Raw genomic sequence first — 8,938 nt, 5'->3', positions numbered from 1 at the left:
TTCCCAGGGGGAAAGGCAAAAGAGAAAGAAGTATCTCTAGGAAAAGAAGGATTCCCCTGCCAGAAGCCCCAGTTTATGTGGGTTAGGCAAACATTGAATAGAGCCAGTCCTGTGTAGTAGTTATGGCCTTCGACTAGATTAGTTGCAGCCGTGGAATTACTTTCAGACCAACCTTCCTTGATTCATTTTTTAAGGAAAAAATGGAAATATAACCAGTGACCTTGAGCTCTTGTAGGAAAGGCTTGACAGTTATTTTATAAGTGGAAAAAGAGATGTAGTTTGTAGGCTTCACATTCCAGCAATATGAGCAATAGCAACAGAGTTGAGGTCATTTTGTCAGGACTAACATAACCTCAGTCTTCAGCCACAGTTGTTAACACAAAGTATTGCCAAAGAAATGTGTGTGTGTGTGTGTGTGTGTGTGTGTGTGTGTGTGTGTTAAAAGTGTTACAAATTCCTTGGATATAGTTTTAAATTTTACTGTAAAAATTTGTATGCTACTGTTCAGTACTACAGGAATTAAATCCTACTTAGAAAGATTAAGTCATGTCAATGCTGTTAGCTATTTTGGACTACACAATAGTAATTCTCTAAAATTTCCAGATTGTGTGGGAAGCAATGGTTGCTCTTGAAGGATAGGCCTAAAAACAGAAAAGAAAAAAAAAAAAAAAAGGAAGGTTGATCAAAATAAACCTGAAGACTATTCTCAAGAATAGTATAGAACAGTGGTGGGATTCTACCGGTTATACCTGATTCGGGTAAACCGGTAGCGGCGGCGGGAGGCTCCACCCACCCACCTGGACATCATCATGGAAGCTCTGCACATGTGCAGAAGGCTTTGTGCACGCACAGAAGTGGCGTGCGCACTCACATTTCCGAACTGGTAGCGAAGGTAAGTGAATACCACTATTGATGAATATACCAATATACACTGCTCAAAAAAATAAAGGGAACACAAGCAGAAGACATCCAAGATCTGAATGAATGAAATAGCCTTATTAAATACTTTGTTCATTACATACAGTAGTTTTGTGTTCCCTTTAGTTGTTTGAGCAGTGTATAAACTTCTGTATGTAAAGAACAAAGTATTTAATAAGACTATTTCATTCATTCAGATCTCGGATGTCTTCTGCTTGTGTTCCCTTTATTTTTTTTGAGCAGTATACTAATATATATATACACATATACACATATATACATATACATATACATATGCATATACATACACACAAACACACATATACATACATACATACATATATAAAATATTGTAGGTCACTCTATACATTGCTATGGTTAGCATTAGACCTAATATGTCAATAATCACTTAACTTCATTATTTAAATACCCTGGAAGATAATACTAGGTTCTTCCCTCACAAAATGACTAGACAATTTCTATCACTTTAGAACATAAAACACAACATTGGCAATGTGGCAATGCTGTGTTTTATGTTCTAACAGTGATAGAAATTGTATGATACTCAATTCCATTCCATTTGAAAGCTGGAAATTGGGACTAGCCTAATAGATATCCTGAGACTGCAGACTGGGGGTTTCCATCCCTTTAGGCTGACCATATTGCAAGACAGAATAAAAGAACATAAGATTTGTTCCAAGGAAATGGTTGCCAGCAGTCCAGCTTCACCTTCATTCTCACAAATGGGCAGAAAATGCCCTGTTCCTGATTATGGTAGGATACTTGCCAGTACTCACTGAACCTGCAAAACACTTAAATGAACAGCAGAGGTCTCTGCATGCTTATGAAATGGTAGCAGCACATACTGTGATCACAGAATATAAGGGGATGCCTAACATTTCAGCCAGTTAGCTGAAAGTTCTCTCCTGCTTTGGAATGGAAGAGGTATCTGAATGTTGAGAAAACTGCTACAAAGTGGAAGACATGGATTTTTAAATAAGATGTAACTTTCAGCTAATGTTCACATACCTAATTGTAACATCAGTAATCTCAAATAGCCAAGTAAAAGCATTTATTATTCATTTATTAATATGTTTATAGCCTTCATTTCAGTTAATACTTGCTTCTTGGTTGCAACTCAGAACTTTGCTCTGAAATATTCTTATCTTGCCACAAAAAGGACCATCTTGAGATTCTAGATGGGTGACGGAGTAATCTGACTTGGTAGGGAGGATTGGAAAGTGTGAAGAAGGTACTTTGCCTCTGCTACGTATTTTGGAGTGACCTGCACGGTTTTGCCTAGATTTTATGTTTATCTCAAGCATAGATCTATAGGATAGCTGAATGTTTTGTCTGATAGAATTATGTCTTCTCCCCTCTCCCCATTTTCTTAAGAAAATTACTTTTCTTTCGATCACACTAATGTATATTTTGGAAAATGGGTAACTATACTCACTGCTAATCATTTTGGAAATGGGCAGGATTATGGCAGCTATTTTGTAATAGTTTCTATAACTTGCTCTCACAATCCCAAATGTGCTTATTTTAGAACAGAGAAAGGAGATTATAGTGATAGGCCTAAAGCCTATATATAAAAAATGGTGCACTGAAATTATTTGGGATAATTTATTATAATATTTTTTCTCAGTTTTAAATAACAGTAATACCTATTACTGTTATTTAAAATAAACTGAAGTGATTCCCTATCAACTATTAAACACTAAGCTGAATTTGATTCTACAGCTGCTTTGTAAGTAAATATATTATGAAAGTGCTTCTCAAACGTTCAGTGTAGCCTATCTAATCACAAAAGCTACTCAGGGCTTCAGCTAATTAAAACATTGTGCTCAATCAATTAAGTGAATTTTAATTAATTAAATCAACATATTTGCACAAAGCCAATGATATTTCACTTCTGGAAAGCTCATTTTGGAGGCTTTCTGTCTGCCTGGGTATACTGAAAGAAATTTTCCCCACCCATCCTCTTTGTCATAAGTAAACCATAACAGGTTTATAAAGACAAGCCAGCTGTCTGATGAAATAGGAGCATTACTTGTTTGAAAGCCAAAATAAAGATTTTTTTTTCAAGGAAGAGTATTCATAATTTTGGGGCCTTTGGTGAAAAGGCACTGGGAGATGCCTCAAACAATAAAATCAATGAAGTTTGTTGTTTCTAATGATGAACAGAGTGTGAGTATATGAGAAAGGTGATTCAGAAGATTTTAAAGGTAAATACACAATTGAAACCAGAGGTTTTTCTTTTGGGATTGATGGACAGTTAGAAAACGAATAATGGAACTTTGACTTTATACATAATTGCAACGAGAGTATTGTATGCACAAAGATGCAAAGATTTAGCATTACACACAATGGAGGAATGGTTGGTGAAGATATTGGAAATTGTGAGATCACTAAATTGACTTCTTTGATGAAAGAAAAGACAATATGTGTATTGCTGGGAAAACCCCTATATAGACTTTTTGTGTAAAACAGAAAACAAAAACCTTGTGAGTTATAGTTTTAATGATTAGATATAATAGATTACAGAAATATGGGATGGAGGTAAATTTATAATAGTGCTTATAACTGCTGCAAAGAAGAGTGGAAGCCACTTTGCATTTTCTTGCCTTTATTTTTTTTTCCTTTTTCTTTTTTCCTATTCTTGCACTTTTAGCCTTCTCTTTGATTTCTTTTTTGTTTCTTTTTCTTATTCTATATTAGTTATATTAATTTTTATCTTCATTTTTAATGTTTTCAATAAAATTATATAATAAAAGGTAGGTGTGAAAAGTGGGACGAGGAGCAAAAATGGTAGATTATAGAACAGAATTCCTTCATAATGTAGTTCTAAGCTTTTAGATTTAAAAGATTTTATACCTTATACCAATACTTTGTCTGAAAATGAAATAGAAGCCATTATGTTAAAATAATTTATTGCTGCTTTATCAGAAGCAAACTATTATCCAAACTATCTTGAAAAGAGTACTGTATAGTATTAAGATATAATCTTATATATATTCATTCATTCATTCATTCATTTTCATAGCTGCCCCATCTCAGCCAAATGACTCTGGTGGCTTACAACTCTAAAACAGTTAAAACCCTGCCGATGTCTGTACAATTTACAGTAATCATATAGCCTAATTTCTAAACAATACTTTCATGAAATCCCCAGAAATAACTGGGAATGTATATTGGCTCATGAAGCAATAATTCTAGTCCATCTAAAATACAGATTAGTCCTCAACTACAATTGAGCCCAAAGTTTATGTTGTTAAGTGAGAAATTTGTTAAGTGAATTTTGCCCCATTTTATGACTTTCTGACACATTTGTTAAGTGAATTGTTGCAGTTGTTAAATTAGTAACATGGTTGTTAGGTGAATCTGGTTTCCCCATTGACTTTGCTTGTCAGAAGATCGTACATGACTCCGGGATACTGTAACTGTCATAAATGTGAGTCAGTTGTCAAGCATCCAAAACTAAATCCTGCAATCATAGGGATGCTACAATGGTCATAAGTGTGAAATATGATAATAAGTCACTTTTTTCAGTGCCATTGTCAGTTCAAATGGTCACTAAATGAACTGTTGTAAGTTTATGAGTATCTGTATGTTTAATATTTTCCTTTTTTCAGTATATGGCAGGATGAAACAGCCTCAATTTTAACATTAATACTGTTTACAATAGATTTTTTAAAAATATATCCTAGCTGAACAATATACTTTAGTGCATTTAATGCATTATGCATTATTTATTAGCTGCAGCAGTATATCTACTGCATAATCCATCTTTAAAGGTAAAGGTAAAGGTTTCCCTCACACTGTTGTGGCCCGTCAGTGGCCATATGTGCTAGTCATTCCTGACTCCAGGGGGTGATGCTCATCTCCGTTTCAAAGCCAAAGAGCCAGCGCTGTCCGAAGACGTCTCCATGGTCATGTGGCTGGCATGACTAAATGCCAAAGGCGCACGGAACGCTGTTACCTTCCCACTAAAGGTGGTCCCTATTTTTCTACTTGCATTTTTTAGGTGCTTTCAAACTGCTAGGTTGGCAGAAGCTGGGACAAGTAACGGGAGCTCACCCCGTTACACAGCACTAGGGATTCAAACCGCTGAACTGCCGACCTTTCGATTGAAAAGCTCAGCGTCTTAGCCACTGAGCCACCGTAAATGAGTAAAACCGTAAATGAGTGGCATTTATTCAGGAGTAAATGCCACTAAATTTAAGGAAGTTTACTCTCCCTAAAATAGCATGGCATGCACATAAATTTCCTAAGATTCTTACTTCTGGGATGGAATTTAAAGTGACAAATTAAAAAGAAAAGTAATAAGAACAAAGGGAGCAAGTGGCCAAATATAAGAATATAGGTTTCTTTTGTAGTCTCATAAAAATCAGAATTTTAGCAGGTATAACTTGTACGATATAGTTATTAGAAGTGTAAGTTTCCTATTCTCTTTTACATATGACTATCTCATTTGGAATGAGGTGAGTAAGATGAGAAGGTTAAGTACATTATCCCTTTAAGCTATGAATCCAGACTGTTCTTTCATAAATACTAGCTCTCAAACATCTAGAGCTTAGATAACAGAAATGTAGAATACAGCTCCCTGGTATATTTAAAAAGCTCACTGAATTGCTAGCTTCATGTAGTTTTCTTTTTCTTTTTAGAATATAATACTATGACTATTTTTCAGGTATAGAACTGAATTTGTCTATTTTATTTGTCATTTGTCAAAATGTTTTGGCTAATATTGGGGCAAGAAGCTGGGTGAAGAAATAATTTTATTTTATTTTATTTTATTTTATTTTATTTTATTTTATTTTATTATTTTATTTTATTTTATTTTATTTTATTTTATTTTATTTTATTTTATTTTATTTTATTATTCTATTCTATTCTATTCTATTCTATTCTATTCTATTCTATTCTATTCTATTCTATTCTATTCTTTTATTTTATTTTATTTATTTATTTATTTGTCGCATTTTTATGCCACCTAACTCCCAAGGGACTCAGGGCGGCTAACAACAAGAATAAAACAATGCGAACAATATCCCATACAAAAGTTTAAAAAACATTAAAACCTATACATTCCAATTCATGGCCGGGTCTCGCAAGATCACTGTAGCAATTTTAAACTCTCATATGTTTATATTGCTCTTCTTTAAAAACATACTGTATGACCATATTGATTATGGCTGTTTAACCTAAAATAATTTCTAAACATTTCTACAGAACATATTAATTTTTTTCCAGATTACATTCATCATAATTTCAATATTCCGCACATATAGAAAAATGCTGCTATTATTGGACTTTCATGTCAAAGAGATACATTGTGCTGTCTGTATCCTTTTACGTGCCTTTGCAGTCAATCCATACAAGTTTTCCCCCTAATTGACAACTCCATGGAGTAGGCAGACATGAGGATTTACTGTGTGAAGTTGAGTTCGACTCTAGGGCAACTTTATCTTTTTTTGAGATACAAACTTTAACAGTTTATTATTCTGTCTGAATGTTCATAAATTTCTATTGCTACAAAAAATTTTCAATGGAATATATTTTCTGATATTAGAAGCCTTCTCTTCTAGCCAAACTCCAGACTCTAACTGGAGTTTGACCTGATTGATTGGGATAATGCTAATCTAATTCTGCTGGATTTTCTTCAAAAATATTTTAGAAGTAGCTACCGTACTATAGTAGAACATTTAACATATGGTTGCTAGATAATTTGGGACAAATTGGAAGAATTCGGTATTATTGGTGTACTGCTATTTTAAAAGAAGAATTTCCTTGTCAAATCAGCCCTCTGGCTTTGTTCAATTTTGGGGCCCTTCAACAAGACTTACAGTCTGCCCAAAGGAGTTCCCTATTTCACCAATCCTGCTAATGCCCTTCCAGGAGTACCAGCAGGATCGAGTCTACTTTACCTATTCTTTATCTTGCCCCTGCATTCTCAGCAGATGAAATACAAGACATACGTAGTAAAACTGGTCAACATAAGACCTGGGCTGGATCAGGCAAAAAGACCAGCATACAGTGTCACAAGTTTCTGACCAAAGCCATTAAGAATGCTCATAAACCCTACCAGGAATACAATAGCCTATTCTTGCCCACCACTTAGCAGTTGGTATTTCTTTTCTTTTATTAGATTTATATACTGCCCTACTCCCGCAGGACTCAGGGCGGTGAACAGCCAGATAAAACACATAAATTACAAAATTTAAAAAACAGTATAAAATCAGATTAAACAATTTGGCCCGTGACAATTTAAACAACCCCAATGTTTTTAAGACAAATTTAAAATTCATCATTAGAATTAAAAAGGAAAAGAAAAAGTTAGGCCAGGTTGTCCTGTTGAAACAGGAAAGTCTTGAGAGCGCGGCGAAAGGTGCGTAGATCCGGGATCCTCCGTATCTCCGGGGGGAACTCATTCCAGATAGCAGGTGCTCCCACAGAGAAGGCTCTCCCTCTAGGGGCCGCCAGTCAACACTGTTTGGCCGACGGCACCCGGAGGAGCCCCTCGCTATGAGAGCGTACTGGCTGGTGGGAGGCTATTGGTGGCAGCAGACGGTCCCGTAAATAACCAGGTCCTAAGCCATGGAGTGCTCTAAAGGTGTAACCAAAACCTTGAAGCGCACCTGGAAGACCACCGGGAGCCAGTGCAGCTTGCGCAGGAGAGGTGTTACATGGGAACGCCACTTCGCTCCCATAACCACCTGTGCGGCAGCACTCTGCACCAGTTGGAGCCTCCGGATGCTCCTCAAGGGGAGCCCGATGAAGAGAGCATTACAATAGTCCAGGTGGGAAGTGACGAGGGCATGAGTGACCGTGCGTAAGGAGTCCAGATCTAGAAAGGGACGCAACTGGCAGATCAGGCGAACCTGATGAAAAGTCCTCCCGGTCACGGCCGTCAAATGCTCTTCTAAAGACAGCCGTGAATCCAGGAGGACACCCAAGTTGCGAGCCCTCTCCATGGGGGCCAACGACTCGCCCCCAATAGTCAGTGATGGCTCCAACTGACTATATCGGGACACCGGAAACCACAGCCACTTGGTCTTGGATGGGTTGAGCCTGAGTCTGTTTCTCCCCATCCAGATCCGCATGGCCTCCAGGCACCGGGACATCACTTCAAGGGCATCGTTGGGTTGGTCCAGGATATTTAAGTATGTTGCTTTTGATTCAGAAGATAGTCAACAACCATCAAGGCACACAACCATTTACAGTCCAATCATAATAAATTCTCCAACTGGATATCATATTAGGCAGCAAATGGCTAGGCCATTTCCCTCAGTGTGCATATCTTAATGATTTGGAAAAGGAAATAACCAAAGCAAGCTATCTAGTGCATTCCATGCTCAGGAATGACATCAAGGAGGCCCTGGCTGAGCTGGTTTCCCTTTTTCATATCTGCCATTCAAAGTTATAAGCTTGATGAAGGAGATTTCTGTATGGAAAAGATCCTGAGGAAAAATGTTTCTCTTGGCCCTTCTCCATGAAAAAATGATTGTTCTGCATTAAATAATATCACAGATTGATGTAAATGAAGGTCCTCTGATGACATTTGCCTGACAGGTCAGTGGGAGGCCAACTTTGACCAACTCTAGTTCTTCAATCTTGATATATAGAGGCTAAACCAATTTTGTTGTATACATGATGTACAATGACAAAGTCTATTATTATTATTATTATTAAATGTTTTGGATAAGAATTGGGTAAGAATTTGCATAAAGCAAACCAGGGATACAAACTTGGTGAAAGCACTTAATTGCCATGACCTAGTCAGTTTGGATTCAGATAACATATTTTTTACTGCCAGGAGTGTAGAAGACCTCTAAGATCCCTTCTAACTCTGTTATACTGTTACTGTTACATGTTTGAGATGTGTGGCTATAGAAATGGAATAAATAAATAAAGTATATGGTAACATGGTTCAGCTACTCTGTGAACTAGGCCTGTTGTGTTGGCTTAATTTTTGTGAGAGCCCAGTCACTGAAACATTCAATAAACTGATTTTCAA

This window comes from Pituophis catenifer, unplaced genomic scaffold (assembly GCF_029215685.1).
Source record: "Pituophis catenifer annectens isolate HBS135680 unplaced genomic scaffold, rPitCat1.0.hap2 SCAF_2, whole genome shotgun sequence".
NCBI classification, from domain to species: domain Eukaryota; kingdom Metazoa; phylum Chordata; class Lepidosauria; order Squamata; family Colubridae; genus Pituophis; species Pituophis catenifer.
The sequence above is the reverse complement of the archived record's forward strand: the minus strand, read 5'-3'. Positions refer to the sequence as shown.